A 14785-nucleotide genomic window follows, 5' to 3' on the forward strand; every position below is an offset into this window, starting at 1 on the left:
CAGTTCGAGTGCAATTGGTTTTTTACTTTATGGGTCAGACGATTCCAGACCCAGATTTTTCGGTGGTGATAGAGAGGAGATACTATATACTCAGATAGTACAGGCAAGACGATCGGTGTATTTTCTTTACAAAGGCCTGAAGACCGTACCAGTTTTGGCTATAGGCCTCAGGGCACGACAAACTACTACGGCAACAACCACAACCTGAGCTGTGGTATTTCACTTAATAGTTGTTTCTTATTGGTTTTTGTTCGAACTCCCCCCAGGGTGGAAAGAAATATTGTCCTAGTTCCTACGCTATACCTGCTGTATACAGGGATGAGACACTTACCGTTTTTGCTGTCTGGGTAGGCTATTCCTTTTTTGATGAGTAACAGAGGATGATGGCATGTGTTGGTGAATGGACTGTCCAAATGCTTTGGAGTTAGCCTGTAATTAGGAAGAGGAAATGCATTAATGGTTGCAAATAGAAGTAGGTGTGGATATATTTAATACCTTACTTTAGGTGAACTTACAGTCGTCTAAGGTCTGATGCTGAAAATATAAGAGACAATGCAAATAGGATATGGTTTGTTTGGTTAGTGGTGAGATATAGAGCTTTACACAGGCGTTTGAATTGCTTATACACAAATGCAAGAGATGTCGGTATGGCGGTTTTTAATGGTGTTATACTTCTATTGCATTACCACCAGATACAAAGGGCCCAGGCCAGCTGGGACGTCTTCCCTCCACATGTAGCTTACAGACCAAAAGGTCGGCGATGAACCATCTACACCAGGCATCGGAGATGAGCGCTAGAGTTCTCGTAACCAGAGTACCGCTAAAGCTTTCCTCAAGTGGGGATTCCAACGTGAGCTAACGTTTCCGGGCGGCCAACTTGTGACATGTCATAGCCCTCCGGAGCCTACCCCCTGTGCCCCACTGAAACTATGACATTAGGCTGCACATCGTAGTAAGGGAGAAAGACGGTGAGGACTATGAGCTGCCAGAGAACAATTACAGCGGTTGGAGTCCCAGTGTGAGGAAAAGCACGAGGCAAATTCATTCAGGTGAATGGACCGAAACCACAGTATCCGGTGACGGTGACTCTAGTACTCAGCCCCAGGCTAGTGGTCAGGAGCACCACGAATGTCTTTGGACGTGTGAACGGTCTGGAGAGGAAGATGGCCTACCTGGATCGATTGGCACGTGCATGCACATTGATGAGCCAGTGTCCCGTGGCTTTCTTGGTCGACATCCTTAGACACGATGGGACAATATGGTGTCATCAACACATTAGGGTTAGCACTCTATTCTGCTAGCGAACTAGCCGCTAACTTTCTAATTGTTCCGCGAGCGGAATTTGACTGTAATCAAATAGTTTTGTTTCCATACCAAAACACCTTTTTTTTATTATCTGCACTTATTATTTTTCTATTTAATTTATTTTGCACAACTGAATAATGCAAAACGAGTCATTAAGACCGATGAGGCATAGAAGAATGATGCCGGCAAAGTTTTCAAGTGTTGCTGCTTTAGCTTTTTTTTCGCCACTTTCCGCACCATAAACCGAGTACTACTTTTCGGCCAGTTTTCAGTTTACACTTGGTCGATGTTTTTTTATATGGAGCTTGACAGCTTTCCGCTCGAAAAGCTGAGCAGAATACTCAGCGGTACACGGTGCTGCTCGTGTGAGCTTTGCCCTTTATTACAGCTCTTTTTCTATTTCGCTTACATTTCTCAAGTACGCCACACAAACCAGAATCGGAAGAGGAAATGCACTTACCTTGTTGGTCATAAATGGCTGGCGGGAGATTTGTTGTTGGTACCTGGAAAGACAGGAGGTTATTTCTTTGGAGGACAATACCTTTTTTTTACCTACCTCACACACTCTCCATCCATGGAAGTTCCCCTCTTTTGGTGGCACCAGTTAGGTGTATCAATCCACTTGGATTTCGTCTCCCATGGAATCTGAAAAGATAGAAAACGAGATTGGGAAATTACATTGTTTGAAATGAAAGGTACGAAGATCAATAAATGTTATATCAGGGTGGATTTTCGAGCCGGTTGGGTTTTTTTTATACGATTGTAGTTGATTATATACGCGAGAAGGAAAGAGGAAAAGAAAAGATTTTGTGAGATTTCCCACTTCATTTTAATTTTATTCTACAGTGGGATTCTACACGTAAATTTTTTCACTTGAACTTTGCAATTTTGAATTTTTGTTTTTCTCTTTGATGTTATTCAATTTAGCGTTTTTCTATAGTTTGCGTTTCATAATTTTTCAGATTTTTGTTTTTATTTTTCTTGGAATTTTGCAATTTTTTTTCAATCGACTTGCGTTCATTTAATTTTTAAAGTGTGAATTATTTTGATTTATTTTTGGGTTTTTATGTAGAGAGAGTGTTTTGGATTTTTATTTTTTCCGTTTTTAGTGTTTTGGTTATACTTTATTTTTGGGGTTTTTATTAGTTTTTTCTTGCCAATTTTCTTTTTAGAACTTCATAATTCTTTTATTTTTTTTCTTTTGCACAATTCTCCAATAACTTTAATTTTTTACATTATTTTCACTTTAACTTTCTAACAACACTTTCACTTTTCAGTTCACTGAACTTTAAATTAATTCACAATAGCACACCTTTTCACATTTCGTTTGTTTGGTTTGGTCTTTTGGATCACCAGGAAGAAGACGATTTTTTTTTTTTTTTATTTTGTCAACTTCTTTTATATGCACTTGGTTCTTCATTTACCTTCAAACTCATGAACACGCAGATAATTGGGCAAATCAATTTTTTTTGCTTCTGTCTTCACATCACTTTTCATAAAGTACTGTTTTTCTTTGGACACAGAGTTTGGTTTGAGTACCCCCACCTCCATTCATAGCGTGAGTGGGTAGGAGTACCGCAATAACATACTATTACACTACGCACACTTGTTGACACATAGCTACAGCCGCCTACTCACGTGATAGTAACCGGTCTCCATCAAATGGTTTCTACATTTTGGAACTTTGATTTTTTTCACACACCATTACAGAACATATAAGTATGTATGTATATATATGGTGATACATATATGACACGTTTTTTTTGAACCATCATATCGTTGGTTAAATTTTAAGCTGTCTGCATGTACAGTGTTCGCAAGTCATGTTGCGGAATATATATATATTTTTTTTTATGGCTATCATTATCCCAAATGGGGTTCACACATACACACAATATGTTTTTTTAATTTTAATCACGCATGTGTTACATTTTTAGGCATTTATTCATATGCCAGAATAATTGAGTGGTCGAAGGCTGTGTTTTTGTGACCGGTTATATGGTACCGGCATTTATTTCAATCGCACGGGAAGACCTTTAATATATTTTTGTATTAATTCAACATGCGTGCTAACCAACAGATTCAATTTTTATCACATAAATATATTTTTTGTTTTTTTTGCACGCTTTAGAATGGCGATGTTTTTTTTTTTCATTCATTTAATGAATCTTCATTTATGCACACACACACACACACACACACACGTAATTCTTTTGCGAATGGTTTTTTTGTCACGGAATTTTCGCGAGATCACTTTAAAAATCACACGGATCGCGGGAACGACACATACACATAATTTTTAATAGATTTGTTTTTTTTATACTTACCAATTAATAAATTTTCAGCATCATGGCCGGTCCGCAATGCTGCTTCTTTTCTTTAATTAACTATGAATGACAGTGTCGGTTCGTTGATTTGAACGGCGTTAAAGCGCACATATGAGGTGCCGAACCTATTTCAGTGATGAAACATGTACGGCTGTCATTTATAATTACCATCCAATTTATCGTTCTTAAGGGACGTACACATTATGAGATGCGTTATTTTGGCAGGAAGGAAAAAAAAGGAGTATGATTAAATCCATTATTAATTTGGGTTTTACATCCCGTGGAAGTTAAGATAATAAATCGCAAGTCAGTTTGTACACCCTTCGCCAGATAGCGAGGGTCTTATATATAATTCAGATGAACGATATGTCGTGCAGATATGCTATTCTCAATGGTATAATAATGTTAGGTAGTGCTCGAATAATGTAGGGATTGCAGTGCAGATAAATTTTAGGAATTGCCGCTCGGATTTTTCCGATTATGGAACTAAAGATGTCCGAGGAATTTGCACCTTTTTCCCTCCCATCCTTTGACAGTGATGTTCGAAGGATGGTTGGGTTTGTCGCGTGCACCTTATTGTCCCCAAAAGCGACACCTAGCGGGCAATTGCCGAACAAAATCAGTTGCTTAGGCATGAACCCCGACCCCTGCCTGATTGACAGTAGGACAGTTGGTGTTGTGTTGTCATTTGGCCCATCAGAGGAAGTTCGGTCTGGGAAGAGCGCCATGATGAACAAAATGACAACATAGGCCACTGTCCTAGGAAAGGAAATCTTTCTTTTTGATTTGGACTGGGCAGCAAGCCGGAGGTGAGCCGAGAAGACAACTGGAAGTGAGCTTAACGAGCAAGAAAAAAAAAAGAATTAAAAAAAAAGTGCAGCCGCGGTCGTGTAGTGTTGGTGTTGTTGTGTTGCATTGCTACAAAGACTGCATAGCAAGTGGATGATGACACAAAACCGAACAATCCAAAGAGGGATGAAACCTCTAAAAGCCTAACATTGAAAAAGGCACTTTTATTTTAAATGATGAACAAGAAAATGATCTGAATTCTAAAAGAAAAAAAAAAAACAGACCAAAGCAAAATCATTCGATTCCTTTATTGCAAAAAAAAAAAGAAAAGAGAAAAAAAAAACAAACGCTTCTGATAGCTAAACAGAAAAAAAGAAACATCTTACAAACTGAATTAACAAACAACCTTAAAAATTACCTTAAAAACTATCCTTGAAACTACCTTAATACCTAGCTCTAAAGAGTGAAAAAAAAAGGAAACTTAATTATAAACTTAATCAAAAAGAAAACAACTTAATCATTACGCTAAAGCTTAAACTAATTAAAAGTAAAACAAAAAAACGCTGCTCACCAACGGCTCATCTCTGCACCAGCGTGGGACTTCCTTCAAAAGCACTCGCAGACCGCAGTGCTCCAGGTGACGGCTTACAAAGACCCTTAACATAATACTTAAAACTAAACCTTCGGACGGACGGACGTACATATTACCTAAAAATAAAAGAAAAAAAAAGGAAATTAGTTTTTTTTGAAAAGGCAGGCATTTTTTTTCTAGGGTACTTATCTTTGATTATACCGTCAACCGTACTACATGGTATTTACCCTTCCCCAATAGATAGAGCTCTTTCTAGGCAGGTAGGAAGTCTCCATAGGGATCCTTGTTCCAAATTAGTACCTAGAAGAGGCCGTCCTTTCGGGCGTGGTAAAGGCCTAAAAAGAAGAAGAAAAGAAATCAGATATGAGATAAAAAAAATCTAATTCCAAATACCCCTTTTATTTTTATATAATACCCCTTTTACTTACCTTTAACCTTACACTATTCGGACGGACATAGACGGACAGACGGAGTAAGCTGCCATTGTGGGCACAGCCTAACTTGCTCAGCGGCAGAAGCCCCGAAGGAAGAGAAGAGATGCCATTAGATCTGTTCGAAGCTAGCATACCCACCTACATATGATTCTTTTATACTGTCTTTAAATTTATTTTTTTTTTTTTTGCTAAGCTAATGTAGAAAAGTTGAGATAAGAAGTTAAAGCCATAATGTTTCGAGTTTTTCCTTTTTTTATTATGAATTTTGGATGATGCCTCTTGTTTTTGTTCTGAATTTTTCATGTGGTCATCATAAATTAACCATCTTTTATAAATAAAGAGACTACCTGGAATGTTTGTAACGTTTACGAAGAGACAATGAATTTTATTGAGATCATGTAGATCTTAGGGAGGAGGAGATAGGAAGGGGGTGATAAGATGAAGAGGTAGGTACGGGGCAACTGACTTGAAAGTTGCTATGGTGGAGCTCCGACTCTAGAGGGAGGGCATTATCCTCGCCAGAACACCAGGCGAGAAGGCTTCCAACAGGTAGGTGTGGTGCTTGCCCTTTTTATTTAGCCATATTAGATTAGTACGTTTCTTTTTCGGGTCAAACATACCTTTTTCTTTTACCTTATCAGTCTGGCATGTAAATTTTCTTTTGTTCCTGATACGTTTGATTCGCTTGCGCAAAGAACCACCCCATCCGGCGAGCACTAGCCGCGCATACGCCATCATGCCAGCAGGCGACAAGCGGTCATCGAAAACATTAAAACGATTATTGAACCAGGACAGGACATAAATTCAAACAATTTGCTGACTTTTAATGTTTTTTGCTATTCTATTCTTTGAATGGAATGCATTAAACAATGGTATAAAGCCGGGCAATATCCTGCAATGGAATTTCAATGTAAAAAACCTTTAAAATTCAAACAAAGCATTTGATGTTCTAGTGGGATTTGCATACAACTCTGGAATAAGGATGTTTCATCAGCTGGGCTAATGACTTTACCTTGTGCCAATGGCGAAACAATTAAAGGTGGTTTCATTTGTACAACAAACACATATCATATGGTTCAATCCGTCATCTTGTCATCAAGCTGATCTACGTTTTGCCAACGCACACACACACAGAAATTTGTGTGAGTGTGTGTCTACGTGTGCGTAAATAAGCAGAGAATATGCGAGAGAGAAGGCAACAACAAATATAATGCAAATAAAAATCTGACATTTTAATACCCTCAAACCTGGCCGGCTGTTAACAGATGATCGAGTTAGACCAACTTTTTAAATCCGCCTTGATTGCAACCATAGATTTTAAGTTACTTTGGTAATTCAATTTTTATGGCTGGTACTACGTTCGTTTTTCACCATTGGAAACCCATGTTTTTCGCGATTACTATTTTGAATGCAACGCACATAACCATGACATAATTACCAGGTAGTGTACCGAAAACAGCTGAGAACAATTTTTTCTCGTGAAATGCACTATCTGTCAACGAGTTTTAGTTGTGTGTGTGTGTATTATAGTTAAGAACGATACCACTCACAAACAACAATAAATTGGCGCGAACAGGTAAAATACACAAAATCAGGGTTGCACTAATCACTGATCATCATAATCAAGCACATCAAAACAATGCAGATTTAAAAAGATTTAACAGCCGGCCAGGTTTGACGGTATTAAAGGCGCTGATTCTTATGACATCTCACTTTTTGTATTCACCTGTAATTAAAAATGTCTGTTAAAATTGTCAATTTACATACGATTCATCATTTTTGCTATCATACCTGTATGTTATTTTAGTATAACATAACCTAAACATTTGAGCAAAAACTGATTTTTTATTAGTAATAATTGTTGTAATGGCAAGTTGCAACTATTAATTTTATATTTTTATTGTCGCTCTTATATGATGACAGTTGGTGTAGGAATGCCATATCAAGAGGGTAAAACAGGGTTGTATGTGAACGGTCAGGGTCTGGCAAACTATCATTTACGAGAGAGGGGTTGCCATGAGAGAGTCTTTAGTTTCCACTCATTTTATTTTTACTGAAATGTGACTGATTTGAGGGAACGTAAGCGTGCACATTTTCTTTTTCGTTTGGACAACTATACAAGCTCTAACATAGGAGGAGTTGAACACCAAGTTGGAAATATATAAGTGTTAGGTTAGGTTGAAAAGAGGGTGCAGATATTAATCCGCCCCATGTCACTATGGACATACACTTAAGCCAGTAATCGGCTTGTTGTGCGCTCTAAAAACTATAAAGTAACCTCTAAAGGCCGCTACTATGTTCGGTTTTTGCGTTGAAACTCGATATAAAAAATAAAAGGAAAAATTGGCTGAAATATGTTCGTTTCGTAATAACTTGTTTTTTCATCTAGGGAAAATTTACATTTCGGGACGCCCATTGAGAGCACAACCACAGTCGCTGTACAACAAGTCATTTTCTACCCAAAATAAACGCGTTTGTCAAAATTCTAATTGGGTGTTTGTAAGTGTTAGTGATGTTGCTCATTAAAGTGTTTGTGTATGCATAAATAAGAAAGTATTTTTTTTAATATAAGTAGATATACTCGAAAGAAAAATAAATATTTCTTTCACAACATGCAAATCAATCAATCTAATAAGGTTTGTGAAAGAATGTGTTGCGCTTTTGGTCTTGCAATTACAACAAATATATTTGGATAAAAATGGAAAATGGTGACAAAGGCTTTTGGAAAGTTGCGCTTATTTAACATATAACAGTGAAAATACTGCAAAATCTAATTATTTTAACAAATAAATTCTGTATTTGTCTCTTTTTAAATTGTTTTGTGTTTCAATATATATTAATTACGAAGGGGTGGATTTTGGTTGAAATTACAAAAACATACTTGAATTTCAGTACGACCCATACACTCATATTTGTGTGTACACATGCTCATAAGCAGCTGATAATTTTTTTGATGGCATATTATTTTTTTTTTTTTGTATGTAAATGGCAACATTTTGGCCAAAGAAACCCAAAAAATTAAACCTTGTCAAACAACCGAATGAACGATTTTCGGAAATTTTTCCGTAAAAAAAACCGTAGTGCCAGCCTTAAAAATAAAATTTTAAGTAGGAATTCCGTGCTGCTTACAAAATCCTTAATTGTTTTCAATACGACTCCTCCAAGTTGGTTCATGTCTGATATTGTGTCTCCACCTAAGTACCAGTATCTGTTGAACGTGAAAGCCGGGCAATGACAAGGGATATGCTCCAATGTCTCATCATCTTCCCCGCATGCCCTACACATGCTATCACTTGCCGCACCGATTTTACATTGTTGAAAATACTTTATGTTATTCTACTTTAGTTCAACATAATTAATTTGATTAAGTTACCTTAGTATTAATTGTTGTGTATTGAAAAAATAATTTTCATTTTCCATATCACTCTGTATACTGAATTTAAATAAAGCACACACATTTAAATTCCATTGCGTACATATTCTGTCTCAATAGGTTATGGGCCCAGAACTCATAACGCGAATTTTGAGCAAATAAGAATAATTCAAACTACATAATCTGGACTAGCAATTCAAAGGCCGTTGTTTCTGTTGGTCAGAAAAATATTGAATTGGTGAGCTTTGTGTACCGGGAACAGAAATTCAAAAGGTGAAATTTTCTGTTGGACAGAAAAATTGTTAAATTGGGAATCTGTGTATACCTGGAAAAGCGATTCAAAGGCTGAAATTTTCTGTAGGTCAGAAAAATTTTTTGGAATTGGTAAGCTGTGTATCCTGATCTGTTGAAAAATGTCTACGTTTAATGGACGCATTCCGTTGTTCAACGGCAACAATTTTTTGACATGGAAAACGCAAATGGAGGCTATTTTGCATAAAAATAGATTGCTGAATATTGTGATGGGTGAAGAAAAATGTCCGGAAGTTCCAATTTTACCTCAAAATGCAACGAGTGAGCAGAGAACTCAATTTGAAACCAAGATGGAGACCCTGAAAAAATTCAAGGAAAAGGATATGGATGCAAGAGCCGAAATTTTGATATCCTTGGAAGCAAACATAGTGAGTATGGTGAGACATATCAAGTCATCAAGTGAAATGTGGAAGCATCTGGAAGATACTTTTGATCGAAAGACTATCAGAAAGAAGATAGAGTGCTACAGGAAGCTGCTAAACTTCAAAATGTCTGAAAACCAGAGCGTGTCGGAATTTTTAATTGAATTCGACGTTTGCGCTGCTTCGATTCGTGAAATGGGTGTTGAATTGGATGAAGACCTTCTTGCGGTTATAATTGTAGATGCATTGCCAGAGAAATTTTCAGCTATTAAGGCTGCCGTGGATACTGCAAACGAATTTCCGAAAGTTGAGGTGTTGAAGGCGCGTTTGTTGGAAATTGGTGATAAAAATGCGTTTGATCAAGATTCTGCAATGAAAGCTAAACATTACGCAAGAAAGCAACATCAATATGGTTCAAATTACAACAAAACTCAAGCTGAAGGTATGTTCAAAAAGACTTTTAAATGTTTTCGTTGTAAAAAGAAAGGACATAAAGCCAGCGAATGTAGAGCAAAATTGTCATTTGAGGAAAACTCTCGCGGTGTTGAGGAAAAAGCAAATTGCATGGGTGCAACAGAAACTGCTATGATCGTGAAATCTAATCGCGAATGGATAATAGATAGTGGAGCGACTTCCCATATGTGTAATGAGGAATCTCTATTTATCCAACTCAACAAAGGCTATAATGGTAAAGTAAAACTGGCAGACGACAAAGAGGTATGTATCAAAGGTATTGGTAAAGTTTCGATTTTTGTAAATGTACAAGGAAAAAAGAAGACCATACACTTTGATAACGCACTATATGTACCACATTTGAAATGTAATCTTGTGTCGACCAGTAAAGCTACAGACTCCGGTTGTAAAGTAATAATGGAGGGCAAAAAGGCTTTAATTTTGAGAAAAAATGAAATTTTGATTGAAGGCCACAAGAGAAACAATGTATATTTCGTCAATTTGTTTGAAGATAAAAAGGCTGCAAATACAGTGCATCAAAGCAACGAAAAGAATTTTAATTTGTGGCATCGGCGATATGGGCACTTAAATTGTAAGGACTTAAGCCGACTTTCGTCTTTTTCTATGGTAAATGGATTGCCAAATTTGAATGCGATGCAAATTGATTGCGAAGCTTGTATTCGTGGAAAGCAGACTAGATTATCCTTCCCACATAAAAATGAAAAATCTTCCACGGAAATATTGCAACTTATTCACACAGACTTATGTGGTCCTATGAAGTGTGAGTCTATAGGACGAAGTATTTATTTTGCAACTTTCATTGACGATTTCTCTCGTAAAATGTATGTCTATTTTCTGAGACAAAAGAACGAATATTTAGAAAAATTTAAAGAATTTAAACAGGCTGTTGAAAATGAAACTGGAAAAAGGATAAAAATACTTCGAAGTGACAATGCAAAAGAGTTGGTTGGGGCAGATTTTTCGAATTTTTTGAAGAAAAATGGAATTAAACGTCAGCTAACAGTGGAGTACACCCCTCAACAGAACGGCGTTTCCGAACGTATGAATCGTACTTTGGTGGAAATGGGTCGTTCCTGTATGTTAGATGCTGATTTACCAACTTCCTTGTGGGCGGAACTGATTAACACGTCAGTGTATATAAGAAACAGATGTCCGACAAATCTAAACAATGAAAAAACTCCTGAAGAAATATGGACTGGTAAGAAACCTTGCGTGAAACATTTACGCCAAATAGGATCTAAGGCTTTCGTTTTAAACAAGAAGTCCAAATCCAAATGGGAAGCCAGGAGTGATGAACATATATTAGTGGGCTATTCCGTTGAATCAAAGGCATATCGATTATGGAGACCAGGCACTAAACAAGTTGTAAAAAGTCGTGACGTAAGATTCATTGAGAATGAATTGTACAAGAATGTGAACAAAACAAACAAAGAATTGTTTTATGAATTTGAAATCAAATCTCCAAAAATTGATAATGATGATCAACGATTCGATGATGATCGGTCATCCGATAATGTTGACCATGAGACGGATGACGAGTTTTCTGAGTGTGACAACTCGGAATTTTCAAATGAAGACTGTCAAAGTGGTGAGAGTTCCAATGAAATTCCAAACAAGAATGTCAGAGATGCTGGAAGTAATAACCAAGACCAGTTTGAATCCATAAAGCAGAGGCTTAGATCGTGGACGTTTGGAAAAAAAGATGAGTCGTCTAATATGGTTGATGAAAAATGTATGGACCCAAGATCAATAAATGAGGCTTTATCATCAAATCATGCAGATGAATGGCGTAAAGCAATTGAATCAGAATACGCGTCATTGATGAAGAATAATACCTGGACTTTGACAAACTTGCCTGAAGGAAGAAAAGCTGTCGGTTGCAAATGGGTTTTCAAGTCGAAAATAAAACCTGACGGGACAGTTGAAAAACGAAAAGCGAGACTTGTAGCAAAAGGCTATACTCAAGTCATGGGCTTAGACTACGTTGATACATTTGCCCCAGTTGTAAGGCAAACTTCATTGCGATTGATTTATGCTTTGTCAGTGGAGCATAATCTTCAATTAAGACAATTGGATGTATCAACTGCTTTTCTAAATGGCACACTGGACGAAGAAATATACATGGAACAACCAGAGATGTTTGTTCAGGAGGCAACAAAACATAAAGTGTGTAAATTGCAAAAAGCCATCTATGGACTCAAACAATCAGGACGACAATGGTTTAAATGCATTGATGCTATAATTTTAGAGTTTGGATTACATCGATCAAACTATGACCAGTGCATTTATTATGTCCAAAGTGAAGATACACTTATGATTGTTGCACTATATGTAGACGATATAGTAATCGCAAGTAATAACCAGATGATGACCAAAAAATTAGTGAAGGCACTGCAATCTAAATTTGATATTCAAGACTTAGGCGTACCACAACATTGTATTGGTCTTGAAGTAAATGTAAAGCCAAATGAAGTATCGATTTCGCAGTCAGGATATATAAAGCAGTTAGTAAAGAAATACTAGAAAACTGCAAACCTGTGAAAATTCCTATGTCTGCAAATGTAAAACTAGAAAAGGACCCAAACAATGAAGAAGAAAGGGAAAAAGTGGATGAAAAAGTCTATCAAGAATTAATTGGTTATTTATTGTACGTAGCATTGCATAGTAGACCAGATATTGCATGTGCAGTTAACATATTATCGCAATTTTCAAAAGACCCCCGGAAACAACATTATAATGCTGCTTTGCAAGTAATAAGGTACTTGAGTACAACAAGGAATGCAGCAATAATATATAAAAAGAATTCGGCACCTCTCATGGGATTCTGTGACGCCAATTGGGCTTAAGATATCAATGATAGGAAATCTCAAACTGGGTTCTGTTTTCTCCTAGCAGGTGGAGCGGTCACCTGGGAATCCAAAAAACAAAAGGTGGTTGCACATTCTAGTGCAGAAGCGGAATATATAGCTTTGACTGAATCAGCTAAAGAAGCCTCATATTTAAGTTACATACTTGAAGAACTTGGATTATTCAATGGCAAACCAATAAAAATACATACTGATTCTCAAAGTGCGCAAAAAATGGCAGAGTTCGGTTCTCATCATTCTCGAACAAAACATATCCACTACAAGTATCATTATATTAAGGACACAATACAAAATGGAGTTGTTGAGCTGCGGTACTTGCCTACACAAGATATGTTGGCGGATGTTCTAACAAAACCAGTACCGAAACCAAAACACATTTATTGTTCTAATAATATGGGCATTAAACTTAATTGTTAAATTAATAATGTTGAGGAGGCATGTTGAAAATACTTTATGTTATTCTACTTTAGTTCAACATAATTAATTTGATTAAGTTACCTTAGTATTAATTGTTGTGTATTGAAAAAATAATTTTCATTTTCCATATCACTCTGTATACTGAATTTAAATAAAGCACACACATTTAAATTCCATTGCGTACATATTCTGTCTCAATATACATAAGTGAGCTCGTTGTCCTATGTGTCCCGTTATGATACCAATAGCTATACTGACTTCCTCCTTGCTTCCTTTCAGTAATAGCCGCGCCTTTTCACGATCTGGATTCCCCCATAGGATTTTCCTATCTCCTACCATCCTACCGACCATTCCGTTACATGCGCTTTCGTCGCCCACTCCCTTAACTCGGTTTGCGTTGACCCGAAAGGCTTCTGGTTAACCAAGTTTTCCCCTTACTCCGTTGTGGCCCGGCACCCAAACGATACAAATTTTGCCATCCTCAGAGAAGGCGTTAATCTCCTTCTTACACTGCAACACTGTTCGTGTCCTTACCGTCGTGGTTGTTATTGCCCTTATGGCAATTTTACTGTCGGCAAAGATGTTCACACTCGACGTCCTCGTCCTCGTCCTCGACCACTTCACACATTGCGTGATCGGCCGGATCTCCGCCTGCAGGACCGTATTATGGGCAGGCAGTCTAAAACAGATCTCAGTTTCTGGGCAATCCTAGGATTCCGTCAATCCAAGACTGTGCCGATGGCAGCAGTGCCTCGCACTCGACTTCAAGGTTCATCTCAGGTATCCGATCGGAAACCTCTTCCCTTCCTTCCGGCTCGATTATACCGCGATGGTATGAGCTGCTCCCATCCTCAATCCATTCTCCCATCGCCTTAAGTCTCATAGACGCAGTGGCTGCCTCACACATAATTTGTATGTCAATGGGTCGGATATCTAGAATAGTCTCCAGTGCCCTAGTGATCGTGGTCCTCATCGCTCCGCCTACGACAAGACAACATATTCTCTGAACCTGTTGTATGGTCCTTATAATGCACTTTTTCTCAATAGCAGCCCACCAAACTACTGAAGCGTAAGTAAGTATTGGTCTAATCACGCTCCTGTAGAGCCAATGGACTATTCTAGGATTCAGGCCCCATTTCGAGCCTATGGCCCGTCTACATAGTGTCTAACATCTGTGAGCCTTCTCAGTACGCTCCTAAATGTGACACTTCCAATTTAGTTTCCAGTCCAAGATTACACCTAAGTATTTGACCTTGTCAGATATCGAAATCGTCTTATTGAGGAAACGTGGTGCGCTAAATTGGTCCAACTTCGTCTTCCTCTTGAACAGGCATATTTCAGTCTTTTTTGGGTTAACATTGAAACCTCTGGGTCTAGACCAGTCATATGCCATATGCAAGACCCTTTCGGCCCTTCTGCATAGCTCTTAGAAGTATTATAACTTACCTCTTAGAAGTATTAAAACATCGTCTGCAAAGCAGACGGGTTCAAATCCCTCCTCAGTCAGCATCCTTAATAGGTCATTTATGGTGG

The 14785-nt window shown here is 37.6% G+C and overlaps 1 long non-coding RNA gene across 1 annotated transcript; it reads right to left on the bottom strand.

Annotated features, from left to right (window-relative positions):
• Positions 1 to 435: 435 nt before the first annotated feature.
• Positions 436 to 3715, bottom strand: LOC131994961 (uncharacterized). Its single transcript, XR_009397007.1, has 4 exons — positions 3633 to 3715; positions 1862 to 1950; positions 1766 to 1808; positions 436 to 534 (listed from the first exon to the last, which is right to left on the bottom strand). It is a non-coding gene; the product is annotated as an uncharacterized LOC131994961 (long non-coding RNA).
• Positions 3716 to 14785: the final 11070 nt, after the last annotated feature.

This window comes from Stomoxys calcitrans, chromosome 1, assembly GCF_963082655.1.
Source record: "Stomoxys calcitrans chromosome 1, idStoCalc2.1, whole genome shotgun sequence".
In the NCBI taxonomy this organism is placed as follows: domain Eukaryota; kingdom Metazoa; phylum Arthropoda; class Insecta; order Diptera; family Muscidae; genus Stomoxys; species Stomoxys calcitrans.